Raw genomic sequence first — 15,497 nt, 5'->3', positions numbered from 1 at the left:
GAACTGAAGTTTAGGCGCAAGAAACAATGTGCAAAGGTCCTGGATCTGTTCAGGGAATATGAAGTTGCATAAGGAAGCTTATTTGCTAACCCATAGCCTCTAATGTTGGCAGTGGAAGGAGAGCCATTGCTAGGGCAGAAGTGACTGGGGTTTAGTGGCTCTGGTTCCTGTTGCCTAATATTTTCCTCTCCCTTTTAGGATCTGTCATTCTACCGAAACCTTCATGCTGGGCTGGCAGTACTTCGTTGCTACATGGTTTGAATGGCCTTTCCAAATGTCAACTCACAGGTTTGTGTTCGTTTGTTTGTTTTTGCTGTTTGGAGGGGATTTTCAGAGACAGCACACAAAAATTTGATGTGAAAAATTATCAGGAATTGCATAATCTAGTTCACCCATCTTTAGTTTGGGGGTGGAGAAGTCCCTTCTTAGGCCTGCCATGTTCCAAAGGCCGTTTTGTCCCTCCCGTCTGAGTGCCTTCACTCAAGTCTTTCCTGGTGATAGACATGTAGAAAGTTCCCTCCTTCCAGGAGAAACTCAATTTCTTACTACTCTCAGCGGTATGCCCTTTACACATAGCCTGAACAGGACAACTCTGTGGGGATGTTCCACGAAAGCCTAGCATCCTTACGATCAGAAGCATTCCCATACTGTTAGAGGAGAACTGTGGGAGAAGTCACTGGTGCCAGGTCATGCACGGGCTTGTTGCCATGTCAGGATGCATGCGGCACTTTACCCAGTGGACACGGAAACTGAGAAGAGAAAGGTCAGAACTGAATGTAAAAAATTATAGAAAAGGATACGTATAGAGCTTTAGAGGCAATGCAGTGTAAAGAGAACTTAGGAAACCTGCTTTTGATCTTGGTCTTACCACAAACTGGTTGGATGATGGTTGCAAATCTTTTGGCCTCCTAGAGCTTTGACACACTCATTGATAAAGCAACGGAGTTAAGTGTTACATGAAAGGTCTATTCCAAGTCTGAAGTCCTTTAATTTTATGTCTATCCACCTCCAGATCTAAAGCACCTGTAAAGTAGGTGGTAATCTTTCTCTCATGAAAATGTCAGGGCCACAGGAGTCAAGTGTATATGGTTCTTGCACAGAACTGAGAGGTGTTAGTTATTGGTGCGCAGGAATTATAACAATCAGTGGCTTTGAAAAGAGCAAAGACTAGCTTTTCAAGTCCCTCGCTAAGCCTCGGTTTCCTGGTCTGGAAAATGTAGAGAATAACTGCCTCTCAAAGTCAATTTAGGATCAAATGATACAATATATGTGAAGATATTTTGTAAATTATGAAAAACATATACTTAATGTGTGAAACCCTTAGTGCTGCATAATTTCTAAAAATTACCTCGAAGGAGTTAAGGCCTAATCACTATACAAATTCCTGTTTTAAAGTCAGCTCCTTTTCTGTCTCTATTTTATGTCTCGACGTTTATTTTTTTCTATGTGTAATTCATAATATTTTGTTACATTTTCTCTAAGCCTATATGCTGTCTTAAATTCTCTTTGAAACAAGGTGTAAATAAAACCCACACAAACTTCATTTTAAACACTTTACGTAGCCCCCAAAATCCAAAGACATTTTTTCAAGAAAAACTCCTTGGCAAAAATGACAGAAATAAAACTCTCTTCCCTTAAATTATAGGATACTTCGTGGGATTTTCCATTCTGTTCGATTTTCAGCTATTTCATTCCCTTGGGGACGAATTCTGATAACCTCATCTCTCAGTCTTACATAATATGTGGTCTGAAGGATTGTTTAAGGCTACATTCTCCAAGGTCTCCTCATTCAAGTTTTCCATGACATTTTAAAGTAGAGTATTATATTAGACTTTTGAATTTGCTCTTCCCAACCAAACTTTTCATGTGTTTAAATTTTCTCTGGTTTTGATCACTCTCAGACTGTGGGAAGAGAGGTAGTGGGGGAATGGGATGGGAGAAGAGTGGCTTGGAATACTGTAATGCATAGGTTCTTACTTTGGTTCCCATGGTTTCCTTAGCCAGCTCTCGAATGCACTCTGGGAGCCCTGTGATCCTCCAGAAATGATATGCACAATGTTGTATGGATTTGCATATATGTAATTTTATGGGAGAGATCCTGGCACGAGTCCATGACCCAGAAATAATTAAGAACCACTGTGAAATGCTTGCTTTAAGCCATTTCTAAACACCATGACAGAATTAATTTTCCTGCATATACTCATAAGCTCAGTACCAGTTCTGGAGGAAGAAAGAACTCCGTTCAACTCCTGAATTTACCCCCTGTCAGATGAGTGATCTTGGATAAATTACTAAACTCTCTAAGCCTTAGATTCCTCATGAGATGACACAAGTGTCTAGCAAAGTGTCAAGCTCTCAGGAGACACTAAGTAAACACTGAAGTCATTTCCCCCTTTCCTTCACCCTCTCCCTGTGTTCCACCTCCAACCTGTCACTAAGAACTGTAGGAGTTAAATGAACCCAACAAAGACGCTCCCTTAAAGGAGATTAGAGTCTCTCTCATGTTAAGTCATGGGTAGTCATTGTAATACATGATGAAATAATTATACAACTCACCATAATGCAGAATCAGTGGGAGCCCTGAGCTTCTTTTCCTGCAACTAGATGGTCCCATCTGGGGTGATGGGAGACAGTGACACCCGAAGTGTGTTGCTTGTGTCCACTCTACTCTGTAACAATCAGCTTACTTGTCACTTGCCACTCACTGATAGGGTTTTGATATATCTGCAAGCAACTGATTTACTATGGTCTCTGTGCAGTCAAACCTCTCTGCTAATGATAACCTGTATATGTAGCTGCTCCCCAGCAGAAGCGGAAGGAGAGCCATCTAAGCTGAGCCTTAAAGGGCCTTATCTTTCATAGTTATTGCTTTACTAGTCATTCCAGATGTTTCAGCAGCCCTCTCCACTGTACTTTGTTCACCTTATCCACCTCATCTGCCATTTATGTTCTTGTTGGGTAACACACTTAGTATTCCCTCTCTTACTTTTCTACTCATGACTGATTTCTGACCACTTGTCAAAGCCAGAAATGACTGGTTTCTCTCTTCCATTGCATTCTTTTTTCTTTTTTTAAACATCTTTATTGGAGTATAATTGCTTTATACTTCCATTCCATTCTGCTCATCCTTCAGAAGTTTACCTGAAGGGTCAAAATGGAATGATTGCAAATTCACATCCTGAGTCAATGTGTGTGTAGGTGAGTGAAGAAACTTTCTTTTGTATGTAGGTTTTGTTATCGATGGACTTACTATTCATAACAGAAGGGGACTACATAAGTGCACAAATGAGAGAAACAGTGAATATTGGAATAATAATAAGCTCATTTTATAAAATCGTGGATTAAAAAATATAACTACATAATGATTAATAACAAATTTAAAAGTGAGTTAAAAACCAAAATAGTGTTCTTAAACTACCTACTTTTCTCAGTCCTTAACAGTTGCCTAGTGCTTTCCACAGAGAGAGTGGTCTGGGGAATGGCCCGATATTGGATTCCAGGAGGCCTGAATTACAGTCTTTCTTGCCACCAACAAGCTGACCTTGAGAATTTTTGTCATATACTCAATAGAGATGATAATTCCAGTTGCTAATAGAATCACTAGGAGGTAGATATGAGAGCACTCTGAAAAGTACATTATTACTAGGAGAGAGTGTATATACCAAATTGCAGGTGAATGATTTTCTTGAATGTATCTAGGTATATTAGAAGACTGACCCCTATAGAATTGTATAACATCGGTAATATTTTACTATCTGCATTGTTGGGTTTTTGTCAGCAAAGACTGGACCATGTAATTACTTCAAACCCTCTGGTTTGAACACATATTCATCCATTTATCCTGAACGTGTTCTGTGTCTCGTGTTCATTGGTAGGTGTCCTTATTTTGGAAAAGTCAGGATCAGAATGAGAATGAGGATACCTGAGGAGTATACCTCATATTTTGCTGAAAAGAAACCATTTACTACTCCCATGAGTGTTTCAATTTATTTTAATCTTTACCCGTAAAGGTCTTTAAATTTTGATAAAGGGAAATCCATTTTCTCTCCAATTGTGAGGACATGATAAGCTAGCTCTGTCCCAGTGGGAGGTGCGGACACTGAAAACCTTCTGTCACTGATGTCTTTTGTGTGAGATGGGTGCCAGGAATTACAAGATCACATTTCAACCTTCTTCCAGCTCCCCTCCCTCCTATATAATCTTTATCTCTGCTTCTAACAGTCTCATTATCAGAATTTTAAACATATGGAGTGAGAGAGAAGAAAATGACTATCAAAGAATCACATTTTCACTTCTAATATGGAGAAAATAGGAGTCTATTTTTCCAAACTTTTTTATTTTAAAGAAGTTAGTAAAATAAAATAAATCTGTCTGTTCTTCAGACATTGAGGTTACATACATTTAAAAATCTGCAAGGCTAATTTAAATTTGTCCAAGAATCATTGCTGTACTTCTACCGCTGTTTTAAATTTCTCAATGTAAGTAATCTGGGGATCAATTCCCAGCAATTCCTTCAAATGAAACAGATTGCGAAAAAGTACAGTATAACCTTACAACAGCAGTAAACATTTATTCTCACACAATTTTTATGCATCAGAAATCTAGGAGCAGCTTAGCTGGGTGGCTCTGGCTTGGAGGTCTCTTCATGGGGTTGCAGTTAATCTTTCAGCCAGGGCTGCAGTCTGCAGTCATCTGAAGGCTAGATTGGGGCTGGATGATTTATTCCCAAGTTGGCTTATGGCTGAGGCCTTAGTTCTTTCCCACATGGACCTCCCAGAGGACTGCTTAGTATCTTCATGACATGGAAGCTGGTTTCTCCCAGTGTGAGAGATACGAGAGAGTGAGCATAAGGCCAAAACCTCAGTGTCTTTTGTGACCTAACCTTGGAAGTCACATCCCGCCACTGCTGCTGTATCCTTCTGGTCCCATGGACCCACTGTGATAAAACATAGGAAGGGACTACACAAGGACATTAATAACCAGAGGTGAGGATCACTGCCATCCTAGAAGCTGGCTACCACAACCTACAGAGATCAAGTGAAAACAAGGATCTAATAAATGTCTAACCATCTGAAATCAGATAGATTTTGGGTCAAATCAGTTTCATTTAACCTGTCTACAATAAAATTTTACTATAAACAGATTAGTCTATAAAGAAGTTTATTGTGGTTTTGGTTTTGTGCACTTCTACAAGTATTTTTGAAAAAAAAGACCTGAAAAAGAATCATTTTACAGTTGCAAAAGGAAGAGAAAACATATTTTTCAGGTTTTAAAAATTACATTTCAAAGCAGTTTTTTGAGGATCAAATACAATGACAACGATCTCCTAAAAAGGATTTTTAAAAAGGAATTGCTGTTTTCTTTCATCTCAAGTCCTTAAGGATTCATGTGGTTCAACAGAGTTAACAATTTATTTCTACTTTTTCATTAACTTGTTTGAATAATTTTATGGGAATCAATATTCTCCTACCTGCACATATTTCCTACCTGCACTGTTATGTCCAAATATTATAGCAGTTGATCATGTGTTTTATGTCTCAGGTTTAAAAAAATCTATATTACAACATGGATGGACCTAGAGATTGTCATACTGAGTGAAGTAAGTCAGACAGAGAAAAACATATCATATGACATCGCTTATATGTGGAATCTAAAAAAAATGCTACAAATGAACCTATTTACAAAACAGAAATTGAGTCACAGATGTAGAAAACAAACTATGGTTACCAAGGGGAAAAGGGTGGGGGGATAAATTGGGAGATTGGGATTGACATATACACACTACTATATATAAAAGAGAACCGATAAGAACCTAATGTATAGCACAGGGAATTCTATTCAGTGCTCTGTAATGACATATGGGAATGGAGTGTAGAAGAGAGTGGATATGTGTATATGTATGGCTGATTCACTTTGCTGTACAGCAGAAACTAACAACATTGCAAATCAACTATACTCCAATAAAAAATTAATTTTAAAAATCTACATTAAATGGAGGTAGGGGAAACACTGCCTTTAAAAGGTTTAAGGTACAAACAAGTAGAGTTTGACTATCATCTTATTCCTTAAATGTAGTGTTTTCTTGTACTGTAATATTTATTAGAAGAACTGCAGGCTTATGTCACTTTGGGGTCTTATCTTGAAGTTTTCATTACTAGACTTAATGGAGAAGATTTTTTATTCTTAGTAAATGGATAATTTTCTTCACACTGTATTTGATACAAATTATAATACAAAAGCGTCTGTTGGAAAGAACAGATTATTCATCATTGATATACTCTAATTTATGTTAATTTTTCCTTTAGAAAAATCAATTATAGACAAAGACCTCTTTAGAACTAGATCCCGCTTTCTCTCTTTGAATCAACTGAGTGCATTTCTGGAAGGTTCTCGTTTCACTTCACTCCAAAAAACACTAAATCCAAATGCCAAAAGTGAGATTGTCTCATCTGAACCCTGAGATAAGCTATTTTGCTTATTTATAAAGGAACAGACTGAGGCTCTTGAATCACTAATTGAAACAAAAACTGAATTATTTACATTTTCTTTCTTGGAAACAAGCAGAGATGAGGAAGTAAGTATACAGATCTCCCTTGACTTACTGTAGGGTTACATCCAGATAAACCCATCATAAGTTGAAAATATCTGTTAAGTTGAAAACGCATTTAATACACCTACTGAACATAGCTTAGCCTATATACCTTAAACGTGCTCAGAACACTTACATTAGCCTACAGTTGGGCAGAATCCTCTAACACCAAGCTTATTTTATAATGGTGTTGAATATATCATGTAATTTCTTGAATACTCTACTGAAAGTGAAAAACAGAATGGTCGTCTAAGTGCAGAACGGTTGTGAGTGTACCATTGTTTACCCCCACGATCGCGTGGCTCCCTGGTGACTGCGGCTCACTGTGCTGCCCAGCATCACGAGAGACAGTATTGTACAGCATGTCACTAGCCCGGGAAAGAGCAAAATTCAACATTCAAAGTACATGTTCTACTGAATGTGTACCCCTTTTGTAAAATCAAAAAATCGTTAAGTCAAACCATGGTAAGTCAGGGACTCTCTGTATAGTATGTTTAACTATAAGCGACCCAGGGTACAGGAAATGGAGGGTGGACTCAGTATACAGGCCTCCCACCATTAACATGAATTCACTTAAGAAAAATTTGAAGTCAGGAAACAACTACTCAGTGATTAATTTAATGTAGCTGTATAAGAAAGAATTGAGACATGCTGTTCATATGTCAGGTACTATGCCAGCTGCTAAGGATATATATATAGAGAGAGAGAGAAGCTAAGGAACCTTAAGCTCAGGGTCCCTCACTTGCATGACCCCTTCCAAGGCAAATGTGTTCACGTGGTCAATTTTCTTTTTTGGTAAAATTTGCAAAAGTAAGATATTTAAACTTTAATTTGTGAATTCTGTTCTTTCTCTCCACTGACACTTCCCCCTTGTGTTGGGAAGTGCTGGAGTGTCTACAGGGTTTTTTTGTTTTGTTTTTGGTAATGGTTAAGGAAGGGTTGAGAGTTGAGTGAGGGAGACATTTAGCTCCCTAGGGTATATTTATTCAGTCTCTCATGTGTGTAGCTGAATCATTCCAAGTTGTCCAGCATAGAAAAGGCTTCCAGGGGACTTCCCTGGTGGCACAGTGGTTAAGACTCCACGCTCCCAATGCAGGGGGCCTGGGTTCGATCTCTGGTCAGGGAACGAGATCCCACATGCATGCTGCAACTAAGCGTTCACATGCCACAACTAAGGAGCCTGCCTGCCACAACTAAGACCTGGCGCAAACAAAACAACAACAAAAACACATGGTATTCTTTTAAAAAAAAGGCTTCCAGGAATACTGTAATCCCTACTGTGCTGACTCATCATATGGTGTAGAGGTCATATCTCAATATAAGCATGTCCTACTAGATTCGTTTTCTATTGCTGAGTAACAAAATACCACAAACTTACTGGCGAAAAACAATACCCATTTATTAGCTCGCAGTTCTGTAGGGCAGAAGTCTGGGCCTGGTGTAGATGGGTTCTCTTCTCAGGATCTCAGAAGGCTAAAATCAAGGTATCCACTTAGCTGCATTCTCATCTGGAGCTTGGGGTCCTTTTGCAAGCCCATGTGATGTGGCAGAATTCAGCCTCCTGCAGTTGTAGGACTGAGGTCCCTATTTCTTTTCTGGCTATTAACCAGGAGCTGCTATCAGCAACTAGAGGCTTCTGCATTCCTTGCCACGTGGCTTACTCCATCTTCAAAGCCAACAGCAGAGAATCTCCCTCATTTTTAATCCCTCCTGCTTTGAATCTCTTTGTTAAGAAGGGCCCCGTCACTTTTAAAGACTCAAGTGATTAGGTCTGGCCCATCCAGGACCATCTCCCTATCTTGAAGTCAATTGTTTTGGGACATTAATTGAATCTGCAGAATCATTTCACAGCAGCATCTAAGTTAGTATTTGGTTGAACAACTGGAAGAAAGTGTGTGTACACGGGGGAGTGGAGATCTTGGGGACCATCTTAGACTTCTGCCTGTAAGCAATGGACATATATATATAGTTTAGTAGAAGATATACCTATTATAAAGCTTTCCAACTCAGAATAGATACTTTCAAAGACTCAGAAGAAAAATTCAAACATAAATAAATGAAAATTTTTTCTAACTTGACACAGCTCTAGAGAACCATTTTTTGCGGTATGCGAGCCTCTCCTGTTGCGGAGCACAGGCTCCGGACGCGCAGGCTCAGCGGCCATGGCTCACGGGCCCAGCTGCTCTGTGGCATGTGGTATCTTCCCGGACCGGGGCACGAACCCGTGTCCCCTGCATCGGCAGGCAGACTCTGAACCACTGCGCCACCAGGGAAGCCCCTAGAGAACCATTTTAACTGCAATGTTTCTAGTAAAACTAATAAGAAATTACAGGCTCCTAATTTATTTATTAAAAACCTAGAGATTTTTATTTATTGAAAACAAAGTGTTCATAAAACAATAATAGAAGATGCAATAAAAGCAATAAAGATGAATGATAAAATTAATAAAAATCATCCTGTCATAGAGAACTAAACTGTAACAAAAGTCTTTACAGGACACAGCAAAAGCCATAGTTTGTTACAAAAAAGAAATAAATTGTGAAAAGAAGTAACAGGTAGGCTCAGTGACTGTCTTGGACTCTGGACAGTGGAGGGGGCCCTTCCCTGATCCCAGCACTTGAGAGCACCTTGCTCATCATAAATACTGAAGCACAGGGAGAGTTAGCTTGCTTTTTGACCTCATGGAAGAGGTTTCTGAAAGTTTGGCACCCAGAAGAAGACTGGAAATTATAAGACGGGGACAGGCAAGGAGGCCTGGCCCCGAGGCCAGAGGAGACCGAGGCAGGAGACAGCATGTGGGGTCAGGAGGGACTCAGCACCCCAGCCCTTGGAGACCAGCAACCGAGGAGCCGCTTCAAGCTGGTCCCTCCGCACCACCCAGGTGGGTGTCAGGGTCCCTAGGCGCTTGCTTTTTCCTCTCTTCTGCTCTGCTGGTATAGTTTTCAGAGGTGAACTTCCAGAAGGGATGGGATTTTTTGCAAGGCAAGAGGGAGGGTATATGCCCACCCTGATTTCCTGAGGCTCTTGACCGTGTCCCTCCCCTCTGGCTTCCAGAAGGGTCCAGGCAGCAGCCAAGCTTCCAGGGTCCAGCCAGTCACAGCTAGCTGATGTAGTATATACGGAAGGACTGAGAAAGAGAACAAACAAGCATGATTCCTAGATATTTTGCCAAATGAACAGGGTAACACATTAATTGCAGGAGAAGAACAGGTAGGTGGGAAAGAGGGGAGAGAATCAAAGATTCTGTTTTGGACACGTTGAACTGAGATGCCAACAGTCATTCAAGTGGAGGGATCAAATGAGCAATTGGACATTTGGGTCTGGGGCTTGGGGGAGTGGTCTGAGCTCCAGATAGAAATACCATGCAGCTGGTACGGTTGTTGGGACCAAATGTTTTTTCAAGTGTCTCATAGACACTTGTGGTTCTTCTATTGTGTATTATCTGTTTGCATGCTCTACCTGTGTATCTATTAAAGTCTCTGACAATCATTGTTAAAATTCACATACGTTTAATACAATTGAAAATGTGTAACAAACCTCCCAAATCATTTAATCTTCACAACAAATCTGAAAATTTTTAAATTAATTTATGTGTTTTTATTTTTTGCATTTTACCCTGAGGGTTTTTTTTTTTTTTTTGGCGGTACGCGGGCCTGAGGGGTTTTTTTTTTTTTTTTTTGGCGGTACGCGGGCCTCTCACCGCTGCGGCCTCTCCCGTCGCGGAGCACAGGCTCCGGACGCGCAGACCCAGAGGCCATGGCCCACGGGCCCAGCCGCTCGGCGGCACGTGGGATCCTCCCGGACCGGGGCACGAACCCGCGTCCCCTACATTGGCAGGCGGACTCTCAACCACTGTGCCACCAGGGAAGCCCCTGAGGGTTTTTTTTTAATTGACTTACAGTGTTGTGTTAGTTTCAGGTGTACAGCAAAGTGATTCAGTTCTTTCCCTTATAGTTTATTACAAAATATGAGTGTAGTTCCCTGTGCTATACAGTAGGTCTTCGTTGGTTTTCAGTTTTTTATATGGTAGTGTGTATATGTTAATCCCACTGATAGTTTTTTAATTTAAAATATTTAAAGAAAAAGAATAATAATCAGAAATGAAAAAAATGTTAGAAAGTGAAAATTCTTTTGTAAAACTTGAAAGGGCAAATTGAATCAACTTTCAAAAAGGTAGTGAAAGGATTATCATAATCCTTTAATATATGCAAACACTTGCACCTAAATTTCCAAATTCTGATAATATAGCTAAAGGAAATAAAAATAAATATACAGAGAAAAAGTCTTTATTTGATAGAAAAAGAGACTGAAGCTTAAAGAGTTTAATTTCTCATGTCATGACAGCTAGTAAGTGGCAGTGCTGGAAGCTGGAAATATGGGTCCAATGAGAGTTTTGACCTCCACATACAAATTTAGAAGTCATCAGCATGTAACATGTAAAAAAAATGTATTTGTCCTCCACAAGGAAGTGATGAATGCTTTATGTTCATGAAGAGGGGTTAGATTGAGGCTCCCAAGGGAACTCACAGGTTGGTATATATAGTAAAGGAAGCTTAGAAACCTGATTTCTCTACACATCAAAAGTGAATCCATCTTTCAGAAATGGACTCACATTAACCTAGTTTACAAGTCTGATTTTTAAAAGTAGAATGTCAAATTGCAATAAGAAATCACTATCTCAGAGACAGGAATATGTGAAATGCATTCCACTAGCTTTTTCTTTTCCTTACAAAGAGTAAAGTGCGTGGAAATATTTAATGACTTTAAGTGGAGGGAACGCGAAACATCCAGCTCACGTTTGGGATGGTCTTTCCTGGGGGTAAAACCTATGCCTCCTAGTGCATTTCGTCCCCTCATTCATTTCATCAGTTCGACCACACCCTGTCGTCTCACTCTGACCTGCAAGCCGTATCTGTTTGGCCTCCGAAAGCATTTGTAACCCTGGCCCAATAGCCTTAACCAACTACCAAATATTTTGATGAGTTAAAAACTCCCCTGAGTAATATTTCAATAGAGAATACCAATTTTTATCTCCAAAATTTTCCTTTTTCCAGCGTCTAAGACTGGCCAATCCTCCTTCTGATGGACTTACCCAATTCAATCAAATTACCATCAAGTTCTGGCCCTGGGATTCAACCTGCATCTTTAGGTTGCTTCTGGTGAACTTCATTTTGCAGTATATTAAGCCCCCTGTCTCATTAATTACCTACCATGTGACCTAATGAAGACATTGATTCCATCTGAAATTCAGTTTCTTAATCTGTAGAATGGGGAAAATAATATCAAAATCATAGCATGACCATGCAACGCAGAGGGTGTGTGAAGCTCTCAGTGTGTTACCTGTCATTTTCACTACCTGACTGTCATCATTACATGTTGAATGTTAGCCTGAACTCTCAGGGCACAAACTTACTTCCAAGTTCTGAGGAGAACCCTTGCTGTAAAATCTAATGACTATAATCTCAGTCACACGTGGTTCTGATGCTAAGAAAAAATGGGACAGTGGGCCCTGTAATGTGAGCTTCAAAATTGAACTGAGGAGCAGTAATCTGAGAGATTTTTAAAAAATTCGGCAGGAAACGTGGTGTTTTCTTTCAGCAATAGATCCCTTTAGCATTCGTGTAAAGCTCATGGATGCCTGCTCAGAATTATGGTATCAAAGGTACAAAAACAAAAAAACAAAGGATTACAGAAAAAATTATATTAGAATTGTTATTAAAATATTTCCAAAACAAATTTGTGTCAGAGTAATATATGTGCTTCTTTATTAATATATTAAAAACCAAGATCTAACAAGAGGTCTAATAATGGCTATAATTTAGCAGTTGGGATGAGTGTAAATGATATGACAAGATGTTTGTATCAAGTGTATTGTAAGATGACAACATCTGTATTTCTATTAGTGACAAATCGGTAGATACTGCTAATAGACCATGGTGCTGACAACAATCATAGTTGAATAAAATGTTAAATTTCAGTTAGAGTTAATACAAATAAAGATGCAAATTTCCCCCTATCCATATCTATGTAATCCACAGCCCCCAGATTAAGAACCTATGCATCAGAGGGTGGTAAACACAGACTCCAAAGGAAGAGAGAATTTTTGAAGGACAAACTGATTGACACATTTAATAAAAAGATTAGAAATGATAAAGATGAAAATACTTATTGGGTTTATCATTTAGGAGTTCATCAGTGACATCGCCATTGAAGTTTCATTGGAGAAGTTGAGGGCATAAATCAGATAATAGTAGTTTAAGGATTAGTTGGGGAAGGGGAGTGCAAACACTAGGAAGTAGGGAAGTCAATGAAGGCGGCACTTTTTTTTTTTTTTTTGGCCAGGCCACGTGGCTTGTGGGATCTTAGTTCCCCGACCAGGGATCAAACCCATGCCCCCTGGGTTTGAGGAAGCGCAGTCTTAGCCACTGGACTGCCAGGGAAGTCCCGGAGATGGCACTTTTAAGGAACCTGGCTGTGACGGGGCCGTGCCAGAGGTAGGAAGTGCATTAGTAGGAGGGAGGACTTGGTTGACAGGAGAAGGTCTGGGCATAGTATGTATCTTGGGTGAAGAACCATAGAAAGGGAGAGTCAAGACAGAGGGAAAATGCGTGATGGGGAGAGAGGTACGCACTTCTGAGGAGGTAGGAAGAGTCTGGACCAAGAGAGGGAGTGAAGGAATTCACCTTGGACTGAGAAAGGAACATCTCTTCTACTGAGAGGAGGGAGCTACACCAAAGGCAGATGCAGAAAAAATCTGAAGTAAAGAACAGAAAGTTGGGAAAGTTTTGAAATAGAAATCGATGCCTTTGTCCTGCCCTTCACTGCCACTAGCCCAAAGGGCCATGTTCTTTTATGTAGAGACAGCAGGACCTAAAAGCCTAAGAAAGGTATTATATCAGGTAGATTACTTGCCATGGTAAAAAACAGGAAGTCCAACATTTGGGGTTTGGTATTTAACTTCATTGACTTAAGGAATAAAGGTGATTTATTGCCTCATTCAACAAAAAAACTCCAGAGATGAGTGAAAAGTTTTACATGAAAAGTTTTACATGAAAGTTTTACATGAAAAATTCCAGGGTAAAAAAATCTGTTTCTTCCAGATATACTCTCTCCAGAGAGCTCCCTAGCAAACCTCCCCTTACACACCATTTACCCAAGCTGCATTCTTTTTTAAAAAATAAATTTATTTTTATTTATTTATTTTTGGCTGTGTTGGGTCTTCGTTGATGTGCATGGGCTTTCTCTAGACGCGGTGAGCAGGGGCTACTCTTTGTTGCGGTGCGCGGGCTTCTCATTGCGGTGGCTTCTCTTGTTGTGCAGCATGGGCTCTAGGCGTGCGGGCTTCAGGAGTTGTAGCATATGAGCTCGGTAGCTGCGGCTGGCGGGCTCTAGAGCGCAGGCTTGGTAGTTGTGGCACACAGGCTTAGTTGCTCCGCGGCATGTGGGATCTTCACAGACCAGGGCTCGAACCCGTGTTCCCTGCATTGGCAGGTGGATGCTTAACCACTGCACCACCAGGGAAGTCCCCCAAGCTGCATTCTTATTCCTGGACCACCACCTGTGGCAGAGAAATTCCACCCCACGGTTGGCTTACCAACCACTGTGTAAGTTCCTGAACTGTCATTAGCAGGAAACACTGTGCTCCCTATGGACCAGCTGTTCAAGCAGAGCCTTGGCATTCAGGTGTGTGTTGGGCATTTTGGGTCATTAGAATGACTGCAGGAGGAAGTTAGGGATGCAAGACCTCCCAAGATGCATGGGACAGTTCAGAGCAAAGAGCTGGCCAGCCCCAAATGCCCATTGTGCCTGCTGCTAAGAAATGCTGCTGTAGACAGAGAAGCCCACGCTTGAATTTCACTGGCTTCATGAGGAGGTGTGGTATAATAAGAAATATATTTGGTATGTCCCCATTCCTAGCACAGAGCTCCTAAAACCCTTGGAATTTCCTGAGCGCTCAGAAAGTCTTTTGTTATTCATAAGAAGCCCATGTTTTGATCACACAGGAGTCTATGCTAATGAGGAGACTCAAGGCTGTGTCCCTACATAGCCTCAGGATGGGGCTGGTCAGCAGAAAGACTGAGTGATTAGAAGGTGAGACTTTCAGGCCCACCCAGCAACCTCTAGGAAAGGGAAGGGGTACTGCGGATTAAGCTCTATAAAAACTCTTGAACAATGAGACATTTGAAGAGCTTCTGGGTTGGTGAACACATGGAGGTGCTGGGAGAGTGGTGTACCCAGAGAGCGCATCTCTTTCATCTAGCTGTTCTGAGTAGTATCCATTTATGAAAACCAGTTAAATGTTAAGTAAATGTTTCCCTGAGCTTTGTGGGTCATTCTAGCAAATTATCAGACCCAAGGACCCCTCGGGTTTCTGGGAACTCCAATTTATAGCTGGTCATTCAGCAGGTGGCCCCTGGACTTGAGACTGGATCTCAAGCAGGGGAATGGTGAGCCTGAGCCCTTAACCTGTGGGATGTGATGCTATCTCCAAGTAGATAGGGTCAGAATTGAGATAAATTTGTATGACACCCAGTTGATGTCCACTGACCTTTGGAGAATTGCTTGGAGATGATGGAAAACACCCCAGGAAGATATGGATACCTGAACAAAAGTGTGGAAGGAAGGGGAAATGGATTTAGGGGAGGCGGTCAACAACAGCTGCTATGGATATCATAGATCTCAGAAGCAGAGAGCCTGGGGCTTAAATCCTGGCTCTGCCACTGAGGAGCTGTGTGATCTTGAGCAGGTTAATGAATGTTTAAAAGCCTTACTTTCTTTAATAAGTAAAAATAGAATAATAAAACATACCTTTGAGACTTCTGAGAGGATTAATGAGAGAATGTATGCAAGGAGTCTGTCAAATGTCCTGGCCCCTAGAAGGGATTCAATGAGTATTGGTTTCCTTTCT

General features: G+C 40.6%; 1 protein-coding gene across 3 annotated transcripts in view; it reads left to right on the top strand.

Moving 5' to 3' along the window:
* The window catches only part of CA8 (carbonic anhydrase 8), a 217,758-nt gene that overhangs the window by 925 nt on the left and 201,336 nt on the right, over nucleotides 1–15,497 (top strand). For all 3 annotated transcript variants that reach the window (XM_049700156.1, XM_049700158.1, XM_049700157.1), the window contains exon 2: nucleotides 199–288. The gene's annotated coding sequence lies outside the window, so the exon portion shown is untranslated. The remainder of the gene's footprint in view (nucleotides 1–198; nucleotides 289–15,497) is intronic.

This window comes from Orcinus orca, chromosome 17 (assembly GCF_937001465.1).
Source record: "Orcinus orca chromosome 17, mOrcOrc1.1, whole genome shotgun sequence".
In the NCBI taxonomy this organism is placed as follows: domain Eukaryota; kingdom Metazoa; phylum Chordata; class Mammalia; order Artiodactyla; family Delphinidae; genus Orcinus; species Orcinus orca.
Note: the sequence above shows the minus strand (reverse complement) of the source record. Positions and strands in the feature narration are given on the sequence as shown.